At 35.4% G+C, this 15,098-nt stretch overlaps 1 pseudogene; it reads left to right on the top strand.

The window, feature by feature from the left end:
• The window catches only part of LOC102953142, a 124,144-nt pseudogene extending 115,586 nt beyond the window's left edge, over positions 1–8,558 (top strand).
• Positions 8,559–15,098: the final 6,540 nt, after the last annotated feature.

The raw sequence follows: 15,098 nt of genomic DNA, 5'->3' as shown, positions 1-15,098 counted from the left end.
TTCCCTATAATCTTTGGAGGAGAGTTAGTGGCTAGTTCAGTGTGTCTTACATCATAGTAGGCAATTATTTCTGAAAGAATAAATGAATTAATGTTATCTGGGATGGGAGATAGGAAAAAATAAGGTCAATTCCCCAGCCGCTATGATTTGGGGATAATGAATATTTGGAAATTATTTGGACAAAGAAATGATAATTACTTAATTGACAGTGATTAAAGCTATTTAATTGACCCTTTTCCCTTTGAAACATAAATAGATGATATAACAAGTTCCCATTTAGATGCATTTAAGCAGAAAGATTCATTTTCTTTTCTTTTTTTTTTTTTTATGAAGAGCCAAAGCACTGGATGATTCATATTTCTAGGAAAATATTCCTATAGGCATTTTCATCTCTGAATAAACATTCATCTTCGAAAGTATGTTTTTAATAAAAAGGAAGGCTTGTGCATTTATTTTATGACATTTCATGGTGAATGCGCTCCAGAGATTTTTTTTTTAAAAGGTCTGTAGGGAAAAAGGGTAAGGGTGCCTGAGTGGCAGTAGGTTAAGTATCCGACTCTTGGTTTTGATTTAGGTCATGATCTCATAACTTTGTGGGTTCGAGTCCCACATTGGGTTCTGCACTGGCAGTACACATTGGGATTCTCTCTCTCTCCCTCTCTCTCTCTGCCCCTCCCGCACTCACTCTGCCTCTCTCAAAATAAATAAATACACATTAACTAACTAACTAACTAACTAGGTCTATAGGGCTCACCCTAGACATGCCTGTGTCATAGGAAAAACTTGTTCTTTGCCTTCTACACACAGGACTAATCAATCCTAGCAGCAGGCAAAGAAGATGGCATAATTGTGGTATAACAGGAATTGTTCTGTAACATTGAACTTCTTGGCATAATGAACTGGTAATAAAAATCCAACCATTAAACCTGTATTGTTTTGACAAGCTATTTATCTCCCTGTTACAATGTAGACAACCCTGTTCTGGGAGGGAAATATTTATTATGTTCTTTCTCAGGGAACATTTTCACTGAAGGAAAGTTCAAAAACATGCCACTGAGTGGGAAAGGATATTTCCTATATATTCTCAATAAATGGCTCATAGATAGAATGAATATGCTAAACATATTTAAAGAAAGGTAGATAACCCAACAGAAAAATAGGCAAATGGCTTGAATAAGCATTTACAATACAGGGTGTTCTGGTCATGCCTATCATTGCTTAATAGGAAACCCTCAAAAAGATTAAACTTGTTTCCAAGTCAATCACTGAGTCCCAAAACAAACCTCCAAAATAATCATAGAAAGACAAAAATATCCAGCACTTGACAAGTGAAAATTCACACTATCTAGCATTTAATGAAAAATTACCAGGTGTGCAAAAAAAAAAACCAAAAAAAAAAAACACAGAAAAATATCTAGAATGCAGAGAAAACTCAATAAGACGAGACCCAGAAATTACTCAAGTAATAGTAAAAAACAATATGAAAACAACTTTTATAACTGTATTCCATATGTGTATGTAAGAAGGTAGAAGAAAACATGAATATGTTAATGACAGATTGGAAGATAAAAATGAGCAAAATAGAAATTCTAAAATTCCAGAGAGAAAGAAAGAAAATTTCAGGAGAGAAAAGTGAACCAAATGGGATTAATAGGAGGTTAGATGTTGCAGACAAAAACAGTAGACTTGAAGATGTAACAATAAACTTTGCAATAATATTAAACACAGGAAAAATATGGTTTAAAAAAAGTGAGCTATAAGGCAACTTCAAACTGCTTACCATATTTATAATTAAAGTCCTTGAAGGAGAGGAGAGAGATAGAAGCCAGAGAAAAAAATTTAAACGCTGGCCAATTATTTTTTCAAATTAGATAAAAATAATAAACTTATACTTCATAGAAGTACAACAAAGCCACTCCAAGAAATATGAAGAAGCTGATACCAAGATACATCACAATCAAGTGACTGAAAACCAGAAAAATCTTAAACCAACAGCTAGAAGAAAAAAATAGAAACATTATGTACATGGGAGCACAGGTATCAGTGATTGCCCTGGGAGAGGGGAGAAAAGGAGGAATAGGATTAAATAATTACAAAGGGGCACAAGGAAACTTTTAGGGGTGATAAATATATTCATTACCTTGATTGTGGTGATGGTTTCACAGGTGTATACCTTCGTCAAAACTTATCAAACTGTACATTTTAAACATGCAGCTTATTGTATATCAATTATATCTCAATAAAGCTATTAATAGCTTCATAATGAGAAACTACTACACAGCCACTAAAATAGATAAAATTAAAAAAATAGTACCAGGTATTATTAGCAAAAGTGAAATGTTCACACACTGTTATGACAGCATAATCAATAAACCACTTTGAAAAATTCTTTGACAGTGTATCTAAAGTTGAACTTGCAGCATACACTGTCCACCAATAATTATGCTACGAAGTGGATAGCCAGGAGAAATAAGTGTATATGTCTACAAGATTACATGTGCACGAGTAGGACTACTCATAATAGCCTCTTCTGGAAAATCTCAAAATCCAAAAAAAATAGAGTGGGTAAAGTATGGCATATTCATAATACAGAAAACTGTACAGAAAGTGAAGGAAAGGCTGCTAAACATAACCATCTGGATGACTCTTAGAGACATAATGTTTAGCAGTAACAAATGAGTATGTATCATATGGTTCTAACTATATAAAGTTCAAATAGGCACCACTAATTTAGGGATAGCAGTCATAATGATGGTTCCCTTTGTGGGAGGAAGTGACTGGGAGGGAGAACTAGAGGCAGTTGGGGTGCTGATTATTTATATTTCTTCATCTGGAGACTGGTAACACATTTGTTCAATTACAATTTAAAAAGTAACATACATTTTATAAAAGACCCACAAAACAAAAGGAAATATATTGAACACTTAAAAATTTTTGTTTATGGTGGGGAGAGGAAAAGAGAGAGATGGAGATAAAAAATGGTAGGAGGATATGAATAAAGAAGATGTGTCGTATAGACATACACAATGGAATATTACTCGGCCATCAAAAAAAGAATGAAATCTTGCCATTTGCAATGATGTGGGTAGAGCTAGAGTGTATTATGCTAAGTGAAATATGTCAGTCAGAGAAAGGAAAATACATATAATTTCACTCATATGTGGAATTTAAGAAATAAAACAGATGAACACAGGGAGAAAAAGAGAGGCAAACCAGGAAGTAGACCCTTAAGTATAGAAAATAAACTATGGGTTACTGGAGGGGAGCTGGGTGGGGGGATTAGCTAAATGGGTGATGGGGACTAAGGAGGGTATTTATTGTGATGAGCAGTAGGTGTTGTACATAAGTGATGAATCACTAGATTCTACTCCTGAAGTTAATATTATTATATGTTAACTGGAATTTAAATAAAAACTTGGAGAAAATAATAAACAAAAAACAAAAGTGATGCATAGAAACATGAAAAAAAAAGGGTGGAAGGAAGGAAGGAAGGAAGGGATTTAACTGTGATGTATCTGCTTATGAAGAAGGGTTATTCATATTTATAAAATGTACTGTTAAGTATGAAATAGTATGTACCATACAAGGCATTCTTACTTTTTCAGGCCCAGATCTATCCTTATCTAAATGTCTACACTTGCTACGCTCCTCCCATCCACCCTTTTTACTACCATCTTCCCCATTAACAATTATAACAAAAAGTTGACATTAATTATTTGGTGGTAAAATTAGATAGTAGGTATAGTTTCAAACACAGTTTAAAGAAATCCTGAAATCCTTCAACCAATATGGCAATATCCTGAGATTCCCATATATTTAATTATATCATTTGTCCTCAAAACCCATACTTTCATACCCTTTTTTAGAAAATTCTGAAGCTACTACATGCCTCAATAGTAGGCAGCCCACTAATTAGGTAAGAAGTCCTAAGAATATTCCAAATGCTTAAAGAAAGTTTAACTGTGAACCACTAAAAATCAATAAAATGCACAATGAGGGGCACATGGCTGGCTCAGTCAGTGGAGCACGTGACTCTTGATCTTGGGGTTGTGAGTTCGAGCCCCATGTTGGATGTGGAGATTACTTAAAAAATAAAATGCACAAGGAAAAACAAGCTTACAAATCCTAAATCTAAATGAAGATTTCCTACTGAGAATGGAAATATTTATACCCCCCCCCACATTTCTAGCATACTTTTAAATGTTCAGACGCAGAGGGCCTTGTAATTTTTACTGTATTCTCTCTGAAACTTCCCTACCATTCACCTTCAACAGATAGATAAAAATGTCTATCTGTGTACAAATAGAGATATAATGGAATATTATTCAGCCCATGAGAAAAGATCATGTGTAACAGTGTGGATGGGAATTATGCTAAATGAAATAAATCAGAGAAAGACAAATACTGTTATGATATTACTTATATGTGGAATCTAAGAACGTGAACTCATAGAAACAGGGTAAGTAGAAGGTTGTTATAGAAGGGTAGACGGAAATGGAAAGATGTTGATAAAAGGGTATAAACTTCTAGTTATAAGGTGAATAAGTTCTGGGCATTTAATGTACAGCATGAGAACCATAATTCACAATATTGTATTATGTACTTAAGAGAATACATCTTAAGTGTTATCACCACAAAAAGAAATGGTAATTATGAAACATGATGGAGTTGTTAGCTAACGTTGTGGTGATAATCATTTTACAATATATAGATATATCACCTCAACACATTGTACACCTTCAACCTATACAATGCTACGTTTCAGTTATATCTCAGTAAAGCTGGAGAAAAATAGGAATACCTAAATACAAATAGATAGATAAGTAATATGTGATATATTCCTGTACTGGCAGATCATACACCCATTCAAAAAGAAAAAACTGTAAAAACTGTAAAAAAACTGTAAAAAAAATAAAGTATATGGATTATCAGGTAGAACACTGAGCAGGAAGCTAGTGTCAAAGAATAATGGAAATTTTTGCTACATAGAAATTCAACTGTGAATCTATTATGAGCATAATATTACAGTAAAAAAGTTTAAACTACTGCATCAAAGTTTGAAACAAATGAGAGTAGGCTCATGTACTCCGACAGAATCATATTACATATTACAATATGAAGTGACGTTAGAGAAAGGTGTTTGTTCAGAATTCCATGAGAAATTTAACTCTAGTAATAGGTATCTATAATGAAATGGCACTTTATCAAATTACTGCAGTGTTCACTGCCGCATATGTAATACATATTCAATATTATAAAATCAGCTTAAATTTGGGGACTCTAACATCCCAGTGCTGAAAATATAGATGTCCCTGCCTTTGACTCCAATCCCCCTATATATATGTCTGCCACTTAGTCTGGCTTTAGATGTCAAATGCAAATATTTCAAATTTGTTAAAATGAACGTTTGCCTAATGGTGAATGTGGTAACTTTGTCACTATTCTTCCTCATCACTGATAATTAAAAACTTAACTTCTTGCAAGATGATACTTTTAAATGACTTCTTACACTCACACAACACACTTGTTATTACTTCATCACAGGACATCTTATGACTTTACGTGAGCTCCATATCCTAGCAGTTAGAGATATATAAACAGCATAAAAACCTATGTCTTATGCAGTGTTTGGCAAACCATAATTGTTCTCTCTTTGACATTTGCTTCCTATCTTCCGTATCTCCAAGTCCTTGATGTGCACATTGAAAATGTCACCAAGTCCTCTGAAATTAACCACATCTTCACATTTGAACCAGACAAACCTTGTTTATTTGCCCAAATCACACATATTCAGGGAATTCCAAACTACAGAAAGCTCCTTAAATTTGTATTAACTGTCTAGAAAAACACATATACTCATCCTGGTAGAAACAACATTGTCTTTCGTGAGAAATGTTTTCTGGCAGGGTAGGAAGAATCCTTCAAAACAAACATGTGTTCCTATATACTGCAGAATTATTAGACTTTGGTTAGATTGTTCTTTTGTTGGAGTGGGATAGTGTATCAAAGAATGAAGTCTTTTCCAGGCAGGGCAGTAAAGAGAAAACACACTAGTGAAAAAAGATCAATCCATACTGACACTTTGATGGCAAAACAAACTTAGGATCTAACCAATCAATCTTTCATCATTGCACACTCAGATCTGGCCAAGACAGCAATGCAAAGAGATGTGTTCATCTTCTCTTACTTCTGATGTTATGAGGGTAGTTTGCTTTTAAGCTATTTTGTAAAGTTGGGTGCTAATTTATTCCCTAAAGAACCTAATTTACATCATGATTATTTGTTATGCTCTAAAGTCAGATAATTGTTCTCACCTTTTCCTTCCCTTAACTCAACTTTTTAACACCTTTTCTAGAGTCTGCATAAATGATTTTGTCATTTTAAAAATACTCTTTCAGGACGCTGTCTATCCAATTTGCAAGTTAAAGTACCTGAAACGTGTTACTATCAGAATTTATAGAATTGTTTTGTATTTGACTACCATAAATTTTGTCCACATTTTTTTGACACTGAATGTAGACCATCCTAGACAAATGGTAGGTGCCCTCTCTGGTCCAGAGGATTGAAAATGATAGACACACATACATGTACACATATACCCTGTTGAAAAGTTAATCATAATAGTTACAAAGTAACTTTTCAGAATTAATTTCAGTGCTCTGAAATTTTGAATTACCTATTAAACACTCTTCCTTCGCAAATAGTAATTAATGAAAAGAAGAATGTATATACAATGTGTCTTACTTTCTATTTTTAACATTCATTGAAAAATATGGCCAAGTTCATTAACTCAAATGAAAGGAAAATTTCCATGCCATTATTTATTTTCAGAAGAACTCAATATCTACATTTAAATTCAAAAGACAATAATACAGGGGTGCCTGAGTGGCTCAGTCAGTTGGGCATCCGACTTCAGCTCAGGTGATGGCCTCACGGCTCGTGAGTTCGAGCCCCACGTCAGGCTCTGTGCTGACAGCTCAAAGCCTGGAGCCTGCTGAGGATTCTGTGTACCCCTCTCTCTCTGCCCTCCCCTGCTCACACTCTTTCTCTCCTTCAAAAATAAATAAACATTAAAAAAAGACAATAATACAGAACAGAGTTTCATCCTTTATATTAGTATTTCTTAATATAATTTTATTGCCTTATTACCCACTTAGGATTGTCTACACATTTTTTTCTTTTCTGGTTACTTACATGAAGCCATTTTTCAAGGAATATAATTCTGCATAGTATTGGCTTTGATAGAATGCGTAATGTGTTCCTATCACTTATTATTACTATATTATATATTACTAATAATATTTTCATTAAATATAATATTCCTATGTAGGTAGAAATCTATTAACACTTTTTAGAGGGTTAACTATTTTTGGTGGGGGAAATAACTTGACAAACAAGATGCAGAATGTAGGATAATGAATGTGGACTAATAACAGAACCCTCCCAAAAAAAGATTGAAAGAAGAAATAGTTAAAATCTGAAGAAGAAATGAATAGAAATCAAGAGAAGCAGGGTAAGGAAGACTAGAGGTAAGGAGGGAGAAAAACTACAAAAAGATAGAAGATGGAAGGCTAAGCAGCAGGGCAAGGAGCCAAGAAGAAGGAAGCAGAAGGGAGGGAGCTGGAGAGCCAGCGCGAGTTCCACGTAGTGGAGCCCGCTGGCTCTGACCCATGCAGGGGAGGGGTTCAGAGCTCTGGGGCCAGGGTGTTAGGTCAGCTACCTTAATGCGCAGTGGGAGCAACTGCCATGCTGTGAAATCATCCAGGAGAGTGAAGTCAAGGTGTCCTGCACGCTCAGGCAGGAGAGATCTTGGTAAAGGAGACCAATGTACAGAGGGTGGAGTCGCGGGTCACAATATGTGGCGACATCCATGGACAACTCTATGACTTCAAGGAGCTGTTCAGTGTGGGTGGTAAGACCCTGAGACCAACTACCTTTTCATGAGAGACTTTATGGAACATGATTTCTAGGCATTGAAACATTCCTCCTGCTGCTGGTACTTAATGTTTAATATAATGACCGCATCACCAAGATCCTGGGGAACCACTAGAGTTGCCAGATCCCCCAAGTCTATGGCTTCTTTGCTGAGTGCCTGTTCTATCTGATTTGGTGACCACATGGTGCTACTGCCCTAAGCTCTTTTGACTACATCAGTCTGTCAGCCATCATTAATGGCAATCTTTTGCGTGCACGGGTACTTTCTCCCTCCCTCCAGACTCTAGACCAGATTCAGATGACTGACTGAAAGCAAGAGGTGCCTCATGAGGGGGCCATCAGACCCTGAAGAGAGCTTCTGGTGCTGCCTACCTATTTCACAGTAACATGCAGCCAAGGATGTTGGCCTGATCTGCTGTGCCCACCAAATGGTGAGGGAAGGTTACAGGTGGCACTTCAATAAAACTGTGCTCACTGTGCTGTTTCTACCATTCTAGGAATGTGGCAGCCATCCGGGAACTGGATGAACACATCTCTGAAAAGATTTCATTATCTTCCAGGCTGCCCCCCAAGAGACATGTGGCATCCACTCCAAGAAGCTCGTGGATAACTACTTCCTGTAACCTTTTGACCCCTCTCCCCCTCCAATTCCTCTGGCCTCAGGCCACTGTGATTCTGCCCTCTTCTCCAAAAAGAAGCTGGGCTTTGGGGCTGGGGGACCATCGGTGACTCTGCTGTCATCCTCAAAGAGGACACTTCAAGCATGAGGACTTTTCCTGGAGAGGCTTGGAGCCTCAGCTCCATGTTCCTCTTGTTTCTCCCACTTGAACCATTAATGTGCCATTTTTCTCCTTCCCCCCTTTTTTCTTTGGCTTCAGATACAATTTTGAGGAAAAAATGCATTGAATGAGTTTTAATGCATAGATTTAAAGGAAAAAAATAATAGTTCAGGAGTTACTTAAATATGGAAAATCATGAAAATGTGGCTCTAATGACTACAAGTTAGAATACGCTCTTCTATTTCACACTTCTTTCTGAGAAATGTCCCTACTTTAAGGTTCCCTAGCTTGTGAATGACTCCAGAGTTAATTCCCATAAACTCTGTTATATCTCAGTCTATCAGATAAATTTATTTAATATTTATGTTGCACTTGGAGATACATATTTCATTCATTAACTTCATGATAAACTCTGGTGGGAAGCGATGCTCATCAGTAGAGATGAAATAAGATGTCCACAAAGTTTATATCAACTTATAGATTCCAGCCTCGAGTCCGTTCCAGTGCCCACCTCCAATGAACTTTACCCCTTCACCCACAAATTTGGCGGCCGTATTATGACATTCATCACATTCTCAGGTTTGCAGTTCATGAAAATGTGTGCACAATAAAAGAATGACTAATCTCAATACTTTTAATACAGATTTGAATGTATACTTTTGCAGATGACGCTGCCTATGCGGTACGATATTGGTCAATCAAGATGTATGTCAGAGTTCCATGAGCAACAAGTTGGTCTCCACCTGCCCATTTTTAAAAACACAAGTGTAACATCTAGACTGTTCTTAAGGTAACTTCAACACCAAAATCCAATATTCATATCTACCTGCATCCTTTCTCAAGTTGTAGCTTTCTTCAGGTTGGGAAGCTTTGTGATTACAATGATGCCTTTTAGCTCAAGTGCAGTTTTGGGGACAATCAATGAAATTCTGCTCTGGAGCATACACTGTGACATAATGGGATTCAGTTTCTGGCTTAGTTTAGCTTTGAGGCAGGGGCTGAAGTGTTTGCAGCTTTAGTATGATGTTCACTAGTTTGCAGAACTTTGAGATCTATGCTAGAAAATAATTACACAAAAAAATAGGAAATGTACCCTATCTTTATCAAAAGAAAAAAAAAAGAAAAGAAAGAAAAGAAAAAGAAATAAATGAGAATTTAACAAGGCTGGTAGGGTGACATGTATAAATATGTTATAAAAATAGTCTGTAATTAGAGAATCCTAAGTTTTGGTTCTGGATTCAAGAGAAAAACTCTATATTAGTCTACATAAATATTGAGACAATTCAGAGAAAGGAGAGTCAGCATAAACCAAAGCAAAGAACAAGAGCTTTGGAATAAGCCAACCCTAGGCTCACATCTTAACTGGGATGTTGATTTCTCCTAGGAACCTTAGTTTTTCTCTTTTTACAAAAAACTGTATTTCTTCTTACCCAGAATGGCGTCTGGCATTTTTCCTATTCTCCTATTCAGGCCAGGACAGCTCTGTTAAGGCTCTAGGTTTTCTGTAGGAGACTCAGTTCCAGCTTCTGCCTCCACATACTATGAGAGTCAGATTAAAATATTAAATTTTATATTAGTAATACCAAAACTCTAGTGCCCAAGACCTAGAGTAGGTCTCAGGTCTCCTGGAAGCAGCTAAAATATAAATGTACTTAACCTTTTTGGCTTAGATTTTTTTATTTGGCTTCTTTCTTTTGAGTAAACCTATGTAATTAAATTGTTTGTAATTTAAATCTTCTACTCATGGTTTTCTTTATGTGTTTGTGGAAGAAAGCTGAGTATCTGGTTAACTTAATTTTCCATACTGCCAGCATCTTCTGTAAGAGACATTTTGAGGCCTCTGTATTCCTGGTTGTACTTCTCTGCCTTTAAAATATTACTGCTGTCTGTTTTGTGGTAAACCTAAAATAGGCAGTTTTGTGATGAATGGATGTAAAAAACTAGAATCTGTCTGGTTTTAAGTGAATGAACCCATTGCTAGGAAAATACATTGAGGTAGTATCTGGACTCAAATATTATTAACAAATTGCTAAATAATGCACTATATAATGAGCTATATTTTATTGAACAATGAGCCTAAACAACTTACTTCAGAATACTAACAAGGAAATGTATGTTTCTTAAACTAAATATTGTCTGGTATGATGATAATTTATACGATGAACATTGAAGATGAAGGATATTTAAAAATTTTTTCATAACTAAAATCAACTTTTAGAAAATAATATTTTATGATGGGAATATGAGAACATGGATTAGAAAATGCAAAATCAAAAATATATATTTGTAATGATTTTGAAATTAATTTTGTTACTGTATCATATAGTCTATTAAAATTAAAACAAAAATATTCTCTCCTGGAAAATTCAACACTATAAAAATGTCAAATTAGCCCTTCTCTAAATGGGGTATTAATTTCAAAGAAATTTTTTCTAATTGTATCTCCTTGATTTTTGTCTGCATCGATTCACTTTTATCTGTGTTTAATCCCTGCCAACAACATCTAGTTGAAAATGAAAAGACAATCTCTTCTGTTTCACAAACAATAGTGAGCTTGATTTATTAACAAATTGACTAATCATTCTCTTCTGGGATTTATATGGTTTCAGGTCTCATATTTAGGTCTTTAATTCATTTTTACCAACATATTGGTTGGTAGTCACAGAACTGGCTACTTCTGCTGGATCAATATATTGTATTAATTACTTATGAGACTCAGCTCTGATGTTGTTAGTAGCAACACAACTTAGTGAAATCTGTACATCCTATTTTTTTACTTTTACTCAAACTTCACAAATTGTAGAAGCTGTTCTTTTCATAACAACTGGGATCAAAATGATCTGAATGTCTAAACAGTATCATTACAGCTTTAGGGAAGTGGTTTTGTACACTGTCTACAAACTTGTGACACTGTTTAATGTGTAAGTATGAAATTATCCTTTGAATTGAGAACCTGTAGAAGATTGCTGAAACTCAAAAATCTATACTATATCCCTGGTCCAGGTTATTTATATAGATTGATCAAGTAATTGAAAATATTTTCAGAGGTGCGCTTGGGTGACTCAGTCGGTTAAGCATCTGACTTCAGCTCAGGTCATGATCTCACATTAGTGAGTTCAAGCCCCACATTGGGCTTTTTGTGTACAGAGCCCTCTTCGAATCCTCTGTCTCTCTTTCTCTGTCTCTCTGTCTCTCTGTCTCTCTCTCTCTCTCTCTGATCCTCCTTCACTCATGCTCTCTCTCCCTCTCTCAAAAATAAACATTAAAAAAATAAAACAAAGAGAAATTATTTTCAGATAACCACAACATTTGGCATCATAAAGACTTGACTTCAGAGTAATACACATAATTAAAAAAAAATAATACACTATTTGTGACTTTGTGCAAAATTATTAGCAGTGGAAGATTTTAAGTTTAACTTGCAAGATATATATTCTCCCATCAAAACCTCAATATAATAAAGGTCATATATAAAACACCGACAGCTAACATCATACTCATTGGTGAAAAATGAGAGCTTTCCCTCTAAGGTCAGAAATAAGACAAGGATGCCCACTCATCACTTTCAACATAATTCAACATAATACTAGAAGTCCTGACCACAGCAATCTGACAAGAAAAAGAAATGAGGCATCCGTATTGGTAAAGAAGGAGTTAAACACTATTTGCAGATGACATGATACTATACAGAAGACTCCACTAAAAACTAGAAGTAATACATGAATTTAGAACAGTGGTAGGAAACAAAATTAATACTCAGAAATTGGTAGCATTTTTATACACTAATAATTAAGTAGCAGAAAAAAATTTTTAAAACACCACCATTTACAAATGCACCAAAAAGAATAAAATGCCTAGAAATAAACTTAATCAAAGAGTTGAAAGACTTGTACCTTGAAAACTATTAAGCACTGATGAAAGAAACTGAAGATCACACAAATGGAAAGATATTCTATGCTTCTGGATTAGAAGAATTATATTGTAAAAAGGTTTGTATTGCCCAAAGTAATCTACAGAGTCAATGCAAGCCCTGTCAAAATATGGACAGTATTTTTCGTAAAACTAGAACAAGTAATACTAAAATTTATGTGGAATCACATAAGACTCCAAATAACCAAAGCGATTTTGACAAAGAACTAAAATGGACGTATCACAATAACAAATTTCAAGATACACTACAAACCTGTAGCAATAAAAACAGTATAGTACTGGCACAAAAATAGACATATATATCAAGAGAATAGAATAGAGGCCCCAAAATAAACTCACATTTATATAGTCAATTAATCTATGATGAAGAAGACAAAAATACACAATGGAGAAAAGACAGTCTTTTCAAAAAATGGTGCCAGGAAAACTGAACCACTTTCTAACAACATACACAGGATAAACTAAAAATGAATTAAAGACCTAAATATGAGACCTGAAACCATATAAATCCCAGAAGAGAATACAGGCATTTTTCTGATGTCAGAATAGCAACATTTTTCTAAATATGTCTCCTGAGGCAAGGTAACCAAAAGCAAAATCAAACTATTGAGACTACATCAAAACAAAAAGCTTTGCACAGAAAAGGAAACCATCAGCAAAATAAAAAGACCAATGTACTGAATGGGAGAAGATATTTGCAAATGATATATCTGATAAAGGATTAATATCCAAAATATATAAAGAGCTTAGACAACACCAAAAAAAGATAATCCAATTTAAAAATGGGCTTGGGGCGCCTGGGTGGCTTGGTCGGTTGAGCGTCCGACTTCAGCTCAGGTCATGATCTCACGGTCCGTGGGTTCGAGCCCCGCGTCGGGCTCTGTGCTGACAGCTCAGAGCCTGGAGCCTGTTTCGGATTCTGTGTCTCCCTCTCTCTGTGACCCTCCCCCGTTCATGCTCTGTCTCTCTCTGTCTCAAAAATAAATAAACGTTAAAAAAAAATTTAAAAAAAAATGGGCAGAGGACATGAATAGACATTTTTTCCAAGGAAGACATACAGAGTGGCCAATAGTCACATGAAAAGATTTTCAACATCACTCATTATCAGAAAATGCAAATCAAAACCGCAATGAGATATCGCCTCACACCTGTTAGAATGGCTAAAATCAAAGTGACAAGAAATAGCCAGTATATGAAGAAAAAGAAACCCTCATGTTCTGTTGATGGGAATGCAAATAGGTACGGCTACTGTGGAAAACAGTATGGAGGTTCTTCAAAAAATTAAAAATAGAAATACCATATGATCCAATAATTATACTTTTGGGTATTTACCTAAAGAAAATAGAAACGCTAATTTGAAAAGGTGTATGCATCTTTGTTTATTGCAGCATTATTTACAATAGCCAAGATATAGAATCATCCTAAGTGTCCATCAATAGATGAATGGATAAAGGAAAATGTGGTACATATATAAAATGGAATGTTGCACAGCCATAGAAAGAATGAGATTGTGCCATTTGAGACAACATGGATGGACCTAGAGGGTATTATGTTAAGTGGAATAAGTCAGGCTGAGAAAGAAAACCACTCATGAGTGGAATCTAAAAAAGATAAACCAAATGAATAACCAAACACGAAGCAGAATCAGACCTATAAATACAAAGACCAAAGGATGGTTGCCAGAGGGTGGAGGAGTCAGGGGTTGGGCAAAATGGATGAAGAAGAGGTGAGAGATACAGGCTTCTAGTTATGGAATGAGTGTCATGAAAAAAGAAGGCACAGCATAAGGAATACAGTGATATTATAACAGCAATGTAACAGAACAGAGGATAGCTATACTTGTGATGGATATATCATAATGTATAGGCTTTTCAAATCACTAAGTTGTACACCTACAGCTAATCTAACATTGGGTGTCTGATATACTCAAATTGAAAAAATAAATAACAGAAAAATAAATAAATTTTGATACATACTGTGGAAGAAAGGAAGGCAGACAGGCTTCTTGACAAAAGCTAACTATATAATCTCTGTCTTTTGGTAAAGTGTGTTGGCAAGGGGTGGTGTGTTGGTTATGGTCAGGTTTTCCTAGTAATGTCAATTGATTGTGCTAATGTAACCACATTTCCTTGGTGACCAGTGGTGTGTGTTTGTGAGGCAGAGTTGTTGTCCTAGTTAGTAGCCGTAGAAGTGTGTTTGCTTCTTGAGATACTAGCAGGTTCTTACTGCAGTTTTAACCTGGTATGTGACCCACATAAACATCACATTCACAAATGAATTAATGAACACATGAATCCCCATACGCTATTAATTATGTAAGACAGAGGCAACCTGTTCTGTTTTCAGTATTTGCATGTATAAGAAATGGAATGGAAATATAACACAGAAAATTGTCATCTCAGCTTCATCATCAATCGTTACCTCATTCCATTTGATTTGAATTTGTGCTTGTAT

This window comes from Panthera tigris, chromosome B4 (assembly GCF_018350195.1).
Source record: "Panthera tigris isolate Pti1 chromosome B4, P.tigris_Pti1_mat1.1, whole genome shotgun sequence".
Taxonomy (NCBI): domain Eukaryota; kingdom Metazoa; phylum Chordata; class Mammalia; order Carnivora; family Felidae; genus Panthera; species Panthera tigris.
Note: the sequence above shows the minus strand (reverse complement) of the source record. Positions and strands in the feature narration are given on the sequence as shown.